Consider the following 14568-nt stretch of genomic DNA (forward strand, 5'->3'; position numbering starts at 1 on the left):
TAGGACAGAGTTGCGGGTGGAGCAATTCTGGACGCTCCGAAGCACCTCGCCCTGCACCCCTAGGAGAAAGGGGGGAACTGTTCGATTTGTCTGGGGGTCAGGAGGTGGGCTGGGGGGCGCGGGGAGGGAACGGATGTATGGAGCGCCAATTGCCGGTCCAGGCTGCCTCTTTCTCCTGTTTCTCCCTCCCTACCTCATCTTCTGCCATTTCCAGAGGCAGGAGAAAGGTGATCTCGGACTTGACCCCTAAATCACAGCTGCTGGTGGCTGCACCTCGCTCCGGGATGAGCGCAGCCCCTTCCCCGGGCTCGAGCAGCTTAACCCTTTCGTCCCCGCGCGCTCAGGGGCCGACGGCAGCGGCGCCTCTGACCTCGGCACTGCGGTGCAGCCCGCCTCCTCCGCGCGGCACCTTGGATCCCACCAGGAGACCACAAAAGGGCGAGACCGCGGGGCGCTGCAAGCCTGGGGCACGGGCCGGGCGGCCCAGAGCGCTGCCGGGGAGCCGGAGGAAAAGCCGGAGTTCGCGGAACGAAGAGGGATGTTTGGATCGTGTTAACTACCCAGACAGATGCACTTCGGCATGTCTGCATTTATGGAATCCATATGTTGTCGTGGCAAATGAGAGGACAGCAACACGTACATACAATAGACTTAGAATAACAATATACATTCAGAAAGGGACCAATGCACATTCTTCACCCTGCAACCCTTCTCTTAGATCTAGCTCTGGAGTTGTACGGAGAGGCGTCCTTTCAACTTCCCCTGCCTCCACACGGGGTTTTCTTTTTCCTTCCTCTTCCCTTTTTTGTTTTTGTGTCCCCAGTCCCCCAGCAGAAGAGAACCCAGGGTCCAGAAGCTAGGCTCTTTGGAAGTGAGATCTCCTAAGATCCCGTCCATCTCCCTTCTCCCTTAAAAAAAGACTGGCCCATCGCATGTTTTAGCCCTTGGAGCAAATAATAGCTGCTCCCATTGAAAACTGACTCTGAAAATTGCAGGGGAGCAGATTCTTAATCAAATTTGCTATCCATATCTTCGTCATTAAACCAACATTTCTATGTTATAGTTGCAAAAAAGTACCTTCAAACAGATCTGGAAACAGAAACCCTCAGCCGGAGAGCACAGCTCTCTGTACAGTACCTGCATTTATGTACACCTTGTATATTTGTGTGCACATATATTCATGTGCACACAGAGATGCAGAGACATCTAAAGTCATTCAAATGTATATTTATGTACTCATTTATGCATATATCTTTGTGTTTATGTATATATCCATTCATTTGAGCGAGAGCCAGGGAAATATACATATCAATGCAATATTTAGCCTACATTCCACTTTCCCTCCCTACTGTAAATGTCTGAAAAACAGATTGGTCTCAAATTTTCTGTCCTCTTGCCAGCTTAATGAAGGATTTAGATTCTGAATTTCTTGGTGCCTTTTTTCATTTTGTACATAAATAATCCATAGAGATGCTGGATTATCGCCTAAGCATTATTCAATCATATGAGCTTGGTACCTGTCCTCCTTATAACGAATTCACTCAGTAAAATTAGCATAAGTATTTACCAGATTAAGCTGACATTTTCCTATATGGCAACACGAAATACATTTATATCCAGAATTTCCCTCAAATCGCCTATACCACTGGAGAGACTGATTTCCTCCATGCCGTTTTGTATATGATACAAGCTACAAGTTCGCTTCTAGTACTAGTTACATTTTTAAAAGAATATAAATACATAGCATTTAAGTGAGATTTCAACATCTACAAGGAGAAATTGAATTCTGGTACATCTTAAGAAAATAAACTAACAGATTTATGAAGATTCATGAAGACAGATAAAGAGGAAGCACATATACTCCTGAGGGTCTGAGCAATTTTCCTTACCTGACGTATAATGGAAAAATTCAGAATTTACCAGTCTTCTTTCAGTCAGCTACACTTTACACTGACCTGCACTTTGGACTGAAAGGGAAAAAAAAAAAAAAAGATTAACTGTTGTCAATGAAAATTTTAAAATAATAATCAGAAACTGGACAAACTGAAGGTAAAAATATACGTTGGCTACAATAAAGATAAATATTTATTTAATCAACGTAGAAGTTGTGTTTGGGCTGTAGGAATGTTTCATCCTTCCCTTAAAAAAAAAAAAAAAAATCAAGAAAGAAAAAAGCCAGAGTCTTTGCAGACTCCTGGAGAGTTCCCATTGTCCAGGGCTATCGAGAGCCCAGAATGGCATTAACCTCACAAAAGACACATTGTGCAGGGGACAAAAAAAAGCCCCTTCTTCTACAATAACTTTTAGCTTTTTTATTTTTAGAAAATGACAAAGGTTTTGCAAGCACTGATTGGTGAAACCTGTAGCAAGCCAGGCTGGACTTGGCTTTATTGATCTACTGTCCCGCGTGGAAAGCAGCCAGGAGAAGTTTGAATGGCAATCCAGATTTGGCTCATAGAGAGGAAACCCCCGATTTTTCTAAATGTATTTTTTTCCTAAATAAAACAGCATTATTCCCAGAGTGAATTCAGAAGGATTAGATGAGGTAACCCTGCAAAATCCTAAACCGGTTTTCTCCTCTTAGTCTTGACTAAGAAGCTGCATGCACTTAAGAGCACTGGAAAATCTCTCAAAATGAAGAATTCCCTTCTAGTCAAACAGATTTCCCGATTAATTCCCCAATTCCTTCTAAAATAAATAATCCAGCTAGGCTGGGACAAAAATCTTTTTTTCTCTAAAAAATAAGTTTTAGTGCGTATTCTCTACCTGATGTTTACAGAGTTCACGAATAATGCCTTCAAAAACATAAATGTTGTTTTTACATTTGTGTGCAGATCACCTAAAGTGCAAATTGCATTTTATTTTATTCCAGACATTGTAATTTCAATGGTACTAGTTCATATTTAGAACTTACATAAATACATACTTGTCATTTAAAAAAAATCTATTGCAGTAGCAGTGACGGTACGGCTAGGATTTGAAAGGGGGGGAGAAAAAAAGGAGAGAGAGAGAGAGAGAAAGAGAGAGAGAGAGAGAGAGAGAGAGAGAGAGTGAGTCCTGTTCTTCCTGCATTTGTTTGCTTGCTTTTTGGAGGTATCATACACCCGCCTAAGTGATGGCTTTGATGTACTGGGAATCGGTACAGTAGCAGGGTCCCTGGTTGCTGTCTTTGATTCTAGGGATCTCCTTTGGGCTCTGGTGGGATGTACCGCGCTCCTAGTCTTTATCTGAAACCCATCCTCTCATTTCAAGCCCTTTGGCTTCGAGACTCTGCTCCAAACTCTTGGAGGTAGCTATAAGACTTTTTTCTTCTTTTTCTTTTTTTTCTTTTTCTTTTTTTTGGCATTTAGGGAAGGGGTATGTAATTCCCCATCCCCTCACACACACACTCTAGACCTTTCCTCGCTATTTAAATATATTGGCTTTCTTTCTTACGAATTTAGTCTGAAATTATTTTTCACTGCCTTTATTACATCCCTGCTTTTGATGGCAAAATAGCTTCCTGTGTTTTGAAAACATCTGCTTTCCAGGTTTTACACGAGAAAATTGATTTTACTTTTCTCTTAAGTCCAGAAAGGTAGAAAGTTGGACTTGTTTCCAAGTGCAACTTTTCCTTTTCTTGTCTTTCCTTGAGTTATCCCCTTTCAGTTCTGATTCACTTTCCCCCTTTTACTTCTAATCATCACTCCCCCCTTCCCCTCTCCTTCTAAAGAACCAGAGAAGATTGATTGCATCTTATTTCAGAGGACAAAATTAACATATTATATCTTTTTTCGTCTAGTCTATGGTACGGTTAAAGTTTTCTCCATTTGTCCTCTGATTTGGGGGGGGAGGTAATTTTCCTCCTTTTTAAAAAAATCTCCGATTTGCAATTTAAAGTGGCCTCTATTCTAAGTCTCTGCTGCTTCTCTGCTCTTTCACTTAAATCTTTGCTTTAAGCTGTCCCACTCCATTATTGCCCCCCCCCGCACTCTTCTTTGAAGATGCTCTCTTCCTATTTAATTTAAACATTGCTGCGTCTGCCTAAAAAAGAAAGAAAAAAAGAAAGGGGGAAAGAAAAAACAAGAAAGAAAAGAGAAAAAAGAGAAAGAAAAAAAATCTTTTAAAAAATCTTAGCCAGGTTCCTATTGTTGCTTCTCTGCATTTCTCTTCTCGGTGTGTGTGTGTGTGTGTGTGTGTGTGTGTGTGGTGTGGTGTATGTGTGTGTGTGTGCGCGCGCGCGTGTGTATGTGTTTTTAATACATGCATAAACTTTTGGTGCCTCTCTCCCTCTTCCTGGGCTCTTCTCCCATCCTCTCTTCCTGCTCTCCTCGCCCAGCTCATCACTTTCCCCTGTTTTTTTTTTTTTTTTTCCCTCCCTTCCTCCCCTCTGCCTCCCTCCACCTCCTCCTTTTCTTTTTTGCTGAATCTTATTGATCCAGAAGGTGGCTAATTAGCCCTTCCCGTCGTGCCTGGGTAATGAAGCACATGCGCACTGAATTAATCACAGCCATTTTTTGCAGGAAACTAATTAGCAGAATAAAGATCCAAAGACTTTTTTTTCTTTTCACTCATCAGCTCCCACTTCCAGCGCGTCCCCTCCGACCGCTGCAGCCGCCGCCGCCGCCGCCTCCTCCTCCTCCTCCTCCCGGCCGCAGCCGCCGCCGCCACCGCCTGCTTTGCATCCCAATTACAGCCTAGAGCCGCTGCCGCCGCCGCCGCCGCTTCTCCTCCGTGGCCCCTGCCCGCTCCGGGGGCTGTAAACTCCCCGCCAACCATGCTGCTCGGCGGCAGCGGCGGCGGCGGCTCCGGCTCCCCGGCTGCGGCCGCCTCCCGCCCCGGGCTCCGCCGAGCGCGCTCCAGCTCCGCCGCCGCCGCCGCCGCCGCCGCCAGCAGCGCGTCCTCCGCCGCCGCCGACCCCCGCCAGCCGCCGCTGCTGCCTTGATGGGCTCCGCGGCCCGAGCGCCTCTTTTCGGGATTAAAAGCGCCGCCAGCTCCCGCCGCCGCCGCCGCCGCCAGCAGCGCCGCTGCAGCCGCCGCCGCCGGAGAAGCAACCGCGTAAGTGGCAACTTTTCCCTCTTTTTTTTTTTTTTCCCGCCGCCGCCGCCGCCGACTGCTCCTCCTCCTCCCGCCGCCACCGCCCGGACGCGGGGCTCCTCGGGGCGCCCGGGCTGCTTTGCATGGGGCTCGTCCTGCCCCCTCCCGGCTCCCGCGCCCGGCCGCCGTCGCCCGCGCTCCCCGCGCCCGCGCCCTGCTCGCTCGCTGCGTCCCGCTCGCCTTCCCCCTGCGCCAAACTTTCTCTTTCTCTTCTTCCTCCTCCTCCCGCCGCCGCCGCCGCCGAGCCCGGGCCGCCCCCTCCTCCCCGGCCCCCGCGCCGCCGCCGCCGGCGACCCCCGGGAGGGTGGAGGCGCCCGGGGCGAGGCCCGCGCGGCGAGTTTGGAGGCGCCGCCGGGCAGGGCCGGCCGGGGCGCGGGCCGAGGGCGGGAGGGCGGCCGGGGTCCGGGCGCCGAGACAAAGGCGGCAGTCGGTGGGGGGGGTCCGCGGTGCCGAGCTCCCCCGCCCTCGGCCCCCAACTTTGCCCCACCCCGGGAGGCGCCGGGGCCCCGGGCTGAGCCGCGGCGCGGGGCGCGCACCCGGCCTGGAGCCGTCGCCGCGGCTGCTGCAGCTGGCCGGCCGGCCGGGCGCCTTCCGCGCCAGGGCTCCACTTGCCGGGAACGCGGCCGCCGGGCCGGAGCCCCGGGGTCCGAGAGCGGGCGAGGGGGCGAGGCGGCACCCCGACCTTCTCTACTTGCGCGCCCTCCGCCCTGCCCCACTGGCAGCGCCGCGAGCGCCCTGAGGGGCCTCTGCCCTGGACACTAGGGGCTCCCGGGGGCTCGGGGCTGCGCCGCCGGCCGGGACCAGACCTCGCCTGGCCGGCCTCTCCTTGGCCAGCTGAGTTGAGAGACATCAGATGATTCCTTCTTCTGTTCCCCCCCCCTTGTTTTTTGTTTCTTTCCTTTTCTTTTTCTTCTTTTTCTTCTTTTTTCCCTTTTCTTTCTTTCTTTTTTTTTTTGTTCACGCGAATCTGGGATTGTTTACGTTCCGTTCCCCACTTTCACCCTCGTCCTGTTCCACTCCTCTTTCCCATGTATTTTCCCCATTAGATGCAAAAATCACGTTCCTGAATTTTGCATTATGCATTTTCATGTACATCTTTTTGCATATCTATTGGAGAGTAGAGCTAAGTGTATTTTATGCCGGGTATTTAAATTGTGTGTGGACTCAGTAGGCTGTTTGTGGAGCTGTTGAAAAAATGCATTTTACTTTGCAAATTAATCTGTTGCTCAGACTCTGACTTTTGCAAAATGTTGTGCAGTTCCTTCGACTGTGGCAAATTCTTTGATTACAAGTGCTTGCAAAAATCACCCACTCTTAACTTTTCCCCCTTGTTGCTTTGAAGTAGGGTAAATATGACAGTTTTTATTGGTCTCAATTATTGAAACTTGATCTATGGACTATATGGAAGAAGGAGGCTGATTGCCTTTTTCTGGCCTCCAGTTCTAGTGACTTTTAAAAGGGTGTTTGTTAAGTACCTTTGAAGAATATGACATACGGTGATCGCTTGGCTGTAATGCAAATTACAGAACATAAATTTACTTTGGAATTAAAAAAAAAGACTCGAGCCCTTTCAGTGGGGACACTTGAGGATTTATTATGTTTTTTAAAAAATTACTTTTTTCTCCCTAGTTGGGAGAATGGCTAGTTCCAGACCAACTTATTTGGAGGTCTATGGAAAGAGGCTTGGGAAATGGGAGAGGGGAGACGATTGATCACAATCTGCATAATCGATAGGGCAGCCTGCTGCAATCTTGTACCTACATTTACTGTAAATTTCTACAGTATGTGCAGCGTGGGTGCTCCAGTGCATTGCTCGGCTTCTTGGAGCAGATTTAGAGGCAGTACAAGCAGAATTTACTGCCAGCCCTCCGGAATAATATAGGGGAAAGCTGCTGGATCGTGTCTCATTTTAAACCTCCTTCATAGTACTGTACATTTTTTTTTTTTTTGGTGAATCTGTTTACATGTGAGGCTTTCGGGTACTGAACCCCCAAAGTGTAGGTATCCTATAGGTTGGGAGTGGAAAGTATTGGAAGGGGGGTTAGGAGATGGGAATTCATTTATTGAATTACCACTTCGGGGGTCCTCTGCTTATCTTATAATGTGAAATATCTTTAACAAGAGCAAGGAATTTAGAGTGAGGAATATGAGAGAGTAATACACCAGAGACTGAAGCAGTGTGAAAAGTAAGGATTGCTCTGTGTGTGCATGAGAGAGGGAGGGAGAGAGAGAGAGAGAGAGAGAGAGAGAGAGGGAGAGAGAGAGAGAGGGAGAGAGAGAGAATACAGACACTTATAGTCAGTCTTGAAAGCTTGGTGGTAGGTGAATCCATATTTGGAGATGATTTTGAAATAGTCTAGCAAATGGTGCATGAACAGGATTTCGTAAAAAGTGTGTACGGAGTCAGTTTTGAAAGGATTGCTGTTCGGGGAGATGAGGTGTGGGCAGGAAAACCCACTCTAGGCCAGCAGCTTTCCTCTGTCTGTGTGTCTCCTCCCTTCCCCCTCCCTGAGTTCTAGTTTTTAATTACTTAATGCTGAAACGCACAGGGCTTATATAAATATTTGCAAATGCTCTTTCCTATTGATTTCTCTGGATAAACTGCCCTGCTCAGGTCCAGAGAGGAGGCAATTCAGATCTGTGGACTTTTTAAACATACAAAGTCTCTGGAGGAGGGTTGGTCTGTGCACGTGTGCGTTTATGGGTAGAGTTGTAGACGTGAAGATTTTGGGGGGCTGCAAGGAGAGTTCAGTCCCCTCTGGGCTGGAGCTGGCCCCAAGGCCTGGCAGTTCTGACAGATGTGTGTGTGTGTGTGTGTGTGTGTGTACTTGTGTACAGGTACGTACTGTGCGGGGGGGGGGTCTACCCTGGGGGAGTCTGAATGCATATGCACTTAAAGCACTTCCCCCCCCCCGCCCCCATTAAATATGGAGCAGTTTTGCAGGGCTCCGTGACTGCCTTCTCCTCAGGGTCACGTTGAGTTCGAATCTGACCCAAGGTGCAGGAATCCTGCAATGGGGAAATAAAAGAATATATAGAATGGGGTCAGGTCAGCTGCTCAGAGGCCAAAACCCCTACAGCTGCTTTGATTTTATTTTTTTGTGTATATTTTGGGCTCCTCCTGCCATGTTACAAATTGGGCCTCCCCCTCTCAGGTGTTTGCTCTGTAGCTTAAAGGCACCAGAGCCTCTGCCTGAGTAGATGTCTGCTTCCAGCAAGAACAGAAAACCCACATACCAAATCCAAAACAAAACAGAGGAAGGAGGGGGAGGAAGAAAACCCCTATTGAGTTCAGGCAAATAAGGTTGGGTCTCCAGATCCGATTACAAAGCAGCTCTGAATATGCAAGACAGCACACAGGACCAGTTATTCCAGTTACAACAAACTATTAAAAAAAGAGAGAGAAAAGAAAAGGCATGTTTAGGTCGTAATTTGTTAGTACAAGGAAAAGAATCCCACATAAAGCTGCCGTTTTCCCCCCTCCCTTTGCTGGCTTCACATAGAATTCACTCACCCTTTTCCGATTTGTCTACTGTATAGGTTCTTTTATTAAAATCTTTGGGTTTAGGAAGATCGCTGCAAGCAACACATTTTCTGTATTTTTTTCCCTTTATCTTAGAGGAGAGTTGGCAGGGGTTCTGTGGTTTGCAGTTACACAATATGTTATCATGTTTTTAATCACTAAATCATTGCAGTGGTTATAGATTTACAGTCTTGGGGTATTACAGCGAAGAGCAGGGCGGCTATATGTATGCTTTTAAATTACACCAATGTAAACTGAGTACAGCAGCTGTGAATATGGTCGGCAGACTTCATCCCTCCTCCACCCCCAAGCATCTTCGTTCTTTTTTTCCCCTCTGTGATTTTTTTTAAATTGTTCAGTTTGCTTTAAAAAAAAATCCCCCCTCCTATATTCCCTTTCTCTTCATCCTCCTGCACAAAATATTTTTATTTCAGACTTCTGACACCAGGTAAGTTGGAATTCAAACTCTTGAAATAGGACTTTGGATCAGGGAGTATAGTAATAATAATTTAAAAAGTGGATTTCCTAAGAAATCCTCTTGGTTTTCATACCCATCTCCTGTATAGGGATGGAGGGCGGATTGCACATCGTGAGGCGGGGTGGCCAGAGTGGAGGGAAGGCAGGCTTGTGGCGCTTGCCTGCCTAGAACCTCCAGTGTCCTGTCACTGTGAGCCCACTTTCAGCTTCTGTTTTTCATATTATTATGTAACAGAATCCTTGGCAGCATTAAAAATTCAGTATTACAAGCTGATTGTAATGCTGCCTCATTAGACAGCACTGTCTGGCCTTGTATTAAGTGAAACACAGAGCATGGCTTTTAGATTATAAACACCAATAAATATTAAGGATCAGCAGAGGGGGGAAATAGTCAGCTGGGTTTTTGGCCCCTTCTGGTTTTAAATCCCTTCCCATCTTCTTCCCTTCATCATCCCCTCCCACCCCCACCCCTCCGACCCCGGGCCTTGGTAACTGTCATCTGTTTTCTCGAGATGCTGATGTGTCGACCTTGGTGACATTTTAGGAGGGCTTTTTATAGAGTTATCTTGTATACACAAAAGGTTTGGAAGTTTGTTTTGTTTTGATCTGCAATAAACAGGCCCTTCACTTTGCTGATGTCATTTCCGTTCATATTTGAGTTGTTTATTGTGCTTCTTCGCAGGGCCCTCTCATCCCTACCCCCACCTCGCTTTTCAGCCAGAGTCTGTGGCCGCCTGGGGAAGGGGGAATGCGTTCCTAAGCTGCCAGGTCTGGGTTCAAAGGCTGAGGGTTGCGTGTCACTGCGTCGTCCTAGGGTTCGCCCGCTGGGGAAGATGTTTCTAGCTTCGAATCTGGTTAAGCACTCCGACATCCACTTGCCCTGGTATTTTCATGGCATGCAGTGATTCACCTCAGCTTCCTTTCTTTGAAGCACCCCCCCCCCGCCCGTGCGCGCGCCCGTGCACGCACACACACACACACGCACACACGCACACACACACACACACGCACACACACACACCCCTTGTCTGTGTCTTTAGGACATCCTTATTGCCCACATCTCCATGCAACGCCCCCCCCCCAAAAAAAGAAACACCACCTAATCTCGTAATGATGACTTTGATTCAGTTGCAAATCTGAAGCTGGCTTTAGGGACTTCATGCTGTGAAAAAAAGAAAACATTTCCAGGCGTTGCCCCACAGTCTCGCTGCAACCCTGCACCTTCTATCCCTGTTCAGTTTTTTTTTTTTCTCCTTTTGCATTTATTTTTCTGTTCCCTGCCTTTTCATAGACGTAAAGGCTATCCTGGTGTTACTAAAAATGACCGTAATGACCAGTGTCTCTTATTTCCATGTGACCCACAATCGGGATACCCCCTCCTCAAAAAAAAAAAAAAAAAAGGGTGGGGAGAGGAAGGAGGAAAAACTGAGTGTGTAGACCCCCAAGGCTTTCCTCTAATAGGATGATGGGTTTTAGGTTAAAAAAAATATTATTGTTTTGTTCTTTTAGGTTTAGAAATAATAGGGGGAGAGGGAAAAGCAGTCATTAGGAAGTTCACTGAGCTGCTTTCCAACTAAGACGGGTGAAAAATGAACCTGCATTGACACTTGGCTCCATGTGAAAGCCCCAGTAACCTCTCCCCCCTTCCGTTGCCCTGGCCTTTTGTTCCTGGAGAACGGAGCTAAGGTGCTTTTTCTCCCAGACCAAAGGCGGCAGGCAAGGAGTCCCCTTGTGTGCGCATCGCCTTTAGATGGCCTTCTCATGGTTATTGTCAATGCAGACTCCCCCAAACAATTGCTCCAGGGAGACACAAAAGCAAAAACATTTGTCCTATTTTTTTAACCTCTTTGTTTTAGATTTTTTTTAATCCATTCTTTAAATTTCACAGTTTCTATTTGTCTGCAGAGAGACAAACGGAACAGCATGAAGCAAGCGCATTTTACCATAGGCCTCACTGGCAATTGGAACGGCCTCAATAGAAATCCAGATTCTTAAAACACTGGCTGACTTGGAGGAGATGTGAAATTTCAGCTTGGGGCTCTTAAGTGAGATTAGCACCGATTTCGAACAAAAATGCACTAAAAGGAAACGATAAGACAATGGGATTCTGGAATCATTTAGGGGAAGTGTGAAAAGGGTCACCTTTTGTTTATCTCTTAGGATCCTACCCCAAGAAGTGGTCGCTTGATGGGAAGGAACTGCAAATCCAAATGCAATTCTTCATTTAAAAAAAGATCTGATTCTGGTTATTGTGCTATTGGTGTATCGTTTCAGTGTTGGTTTTAAAGCACTGGACCGGTGTGGGGACTGCTGGTATGCACTGTGGAACTGATGCTGTGTTGAGAATTTGTTTTTGAAACTACGATTTATATAGAGAGGCCATATCCCCTCCCCCCTTTTCTTTCCTCTCCCGTTTCCTTTTTCCTTTCTTCTCCCTCCAACCCGCTTCCCCTCCAAGAATGTAGTGGTTTGCATCAGGCTGGTGCAGAGGGATGTGTCAGACCGTGGGGATGGCCTGTGAACAGACTAGGAGTCCACCTCTCTTTCCTGGCCCCGAACAAAGCACCTCTCTCCTGTAATGTATGGGCCCTGATTGCAATGTTGTCCTTAAGCATCTGTCTGCCTTTTTATTAAAATTCTCAATTTCAAGGTTTAGAAACACAAATGTAAGAATCCCCCTGGGTATAAAAGTCTTGCATGGCAAATCCTCTTTGCCCTTTCGGAAATAATATTTTTGTTTAAAAAAAAAAAGCGCAAGCTCTTTACCTAATGTCTTGAAGCTGTTTTAAGGCAAGGTCTTTGTTTTTGCTTTCCGAAAACTTGGCCTTTGTAACTTAAAATTGAGGAAAGCTCTTCTCTATCACAGTTTTAAAAAAATGGTTCCTCATTTGTGTCTTTTTTAGATGTGTCATTGATAGCTTTAGGGTCTGAGCTGAGGAGGGTGGGGAAGTGAACCACATAAGGTTCCACCTACGATTTGGGGGGTAAAAATTAATCTATGGAATTAGCATTGTAGCGAGAGATGGAGGCCTTGAGGTTTGTGACAGAGAAATGTGAATCAAAACATCTGTTAGGCCTTGGCACACCAGCCTCCAGCGGTTCTGAAGGTGAGTGTGGGCTGTTCTGAGGAAAGCCTGCATTCTGTATCACACCCAGGAGGGCCTGGCCACCCAGTGGTACCAGGCTTCTAAGTATAACTGCCTATAAAGGATGGGGTGAATTCAGGGCATGCAGTGCAGTTCAGCTCCAAATGGATCCTTGCTTATTTCAGGGACTTTTGTTTTTCTTTTGTTTTGTGCCCTCTTCTGGCTTTTTTCTTTGTTAAAGCCTCAGGGTTATTGAAGCACTAGTTTTAAAATCAACGTGTATGTATAATTTAATAAAAATAGAAGGATCTGAAAGAATACACAAGTCCGCCTCAACCCAGTTGTGCTGTGTAGAGCCCAGGTTTAGCTAGAAGTCAGCAGGCTGACATTCGCTGTCTCTTAGCTCAGAGATCATATTTACCTTTGCTGAAGTGAAAGGAACAGCATTGGCGAGTGAGTGTATATGTGGAGTGAGAGAGAGAGCGCGCGCGCGCCAGAGAGAGAGAGAGAGCGCGCGCGCGAGCGGGAGAGAGGGAGAGAGAGAACCAGTTTGGCTCGGATGGGATCTTTGTAATTTACCAGCCAGCTAAGTAAGCATTAGGGGGCTGGCCTCTGGCTTGGAGAGTGGCTAAGGGGAGGAGTGAGGGAAGGGTTAGCATTGCCTGATTTATTTTTAAATATTTATCCTTTTGGCTGTTGCCAGTTACGCTTTCCAGATGAGACGAGACTAGTTATGGAGAGCTGGAAGGAAAGAATTGCCTTTTCTGAGAGTGGGTTTATTTGTCAACAGTTTTCAGGACGGAGAGCGCCGGGCTGTCACTGTTGGGTAGGCCGTGGGTGTCACATCAGGCAGCTGCCCTGGGAAGAGCTGGGGCCTTTCAGAGCTGGGGGACAGAATTTGTAACATGTATGTCAGAGAAACTGTTGATTCCATATGGAAGTGCAAAAGTTGCAAATCTCCTCTGAAAAGGTATTGTTTTGATTAGCGATGGAAAGAAGTTTTGGTCGAGGTAACACACCCGCTTTTGGCTTTTGTGTGATCCTTTATATTCCTGATGATCCAGAGGCCACAGATTACCGGCCTGTGGATTACCTGTTAAATTTGTGTCTGTAACAAAGGCAAGCTTGACCAGGCCTCACTGTGTCTGTAGCTGGTGTCCGATTAAGATAAAGGAAAGGGACTCAGGGTCACGCTCAGCTCTACTTGTCAGGACTCTTGAGGTGCAGCAGGCAGATGCAAGTGTCTGCCCCTTGGGACAGGCAGTTTCAGGACAGACCCCCTCAGGGCCTTCTGCCCACAACCTCCACATACTTCCCGGTTGCTTTGAAGCTGGCTCTTTGGGCTTTCTAGCTTTCATTGTATTGAAAATATTTATCTGTTGGCCCACCAGGTTCATGATGTCACCAGATTAGGTTTTCCCCTGTTAATAAAAGTTAAGACAAAGCAGCAAAATTCGATTTTCTGGGAGTATAAACATTTTCGTATTGTCATTAATTTATCTGCTGGGCCGTGGGTTGCTTCCAGGCAGGAATGGGGGCCTAGAGTCTTCATTCTCGTGAAGACGTTTCCAGAGACATCTCTGAGTCGTGTGTGCCACGTTACTTGCCTTATTGCTAGCGTCATCATCTACGTGTATTATTCATAGTTACTTTTTCAATTAAATTATTCATTAGTTTTCTTTAAGGTGTTCTCGACTCATGTGGCTAACATAAATAATAGTGTTTTGAAAACACCACCTGTTCTTGGGCCTTAAGTCAGGCGGTCTGGAAACAGCTCTGCAGTGGCCATACTCTGGTTTACAAAATCATCCTCCACTTTCCTTTTCCTATCTTCACCCCCCCCCCACCCCGTCACTCTCTCATGTGTGACAGAATGTGGCTTGTGTTCTCCTTTGTCCCTAATCGGACATGATTCCCTAGAGGCAGTCTTTTCTCCCCGGGCCCTAGCTGGAAAAAAAATTTTTTTTGGAGTCTCTTTTTTGGACTAAAATGTAGAGAGGGATTGTCCTTCCCCAACAGGTAAGATAGTTATGTTAATCTGAACCCGAATTATATTGTGCAAAATGCCTTCTAGTTTTCATCATCCTTTTCTCCTGCATCAGTGTGTGCTTAATGCTAATACGATTCCATACATACAGCTCTTCGCCTCGTGAGCTTATTATATTTCTAACACTTGCACGGTTCATTATTGTGCAGTCAGAAAGGACTCTCAAGGCTCTGGGGCCAGCCTGGGTGGGTGGCTTTCAGAAAGGGTAAAAGCAGGTGCCTTTCTGTGCTGAGAATTGGGAGTAAATTCAGACGGAGCGTGGGATTCTGGCAGGGAGGACAGGGGACTTCCGGTGAGATTTCTGTGGTGCTGTCTTTTCATATCAGAAAGGAGAAGGTGAACCTGGGGAGATACAAAAG

At 46.9% G+C, this 14568-nt stretch overlaps 1 protein-coding gene across 1 annotated transcript in view; it reads left to right on the forward strand.

Annotated features, from left to right (window-relative positions):
* Positions 1 to 4940: 4940 nt before the first annotated feature.
* The window catches only part of ZFHX3 (zinc finger homeobox 3), a 252158-nt gene continuing 242530 nt past the window's right edge, over positions 4941 to 14568 (forward strand). Inside the window, exon 1 of the mRNA XM_060288472.1 lies at positions 4941 to 5037. The gene's annotated coding sequence lies outside the window, so the exon portion shown is untranslated. The remainder of the gene's footprint in view (positions 5038 to 14568) is intronic.

This window comes from Globicephala melas, chromosome 19, assembly GCF_963455315.2.
Source record: "Globicephala melas chromosome 19, mGloMel1.2, whole genome shotgun sequence".
Lineage (NCBI taxonomy): Eukaryota > Metazoa > Chordata > Mammalia > Artiodactyla > Delphinidae > Globicephala > Globicephala melas.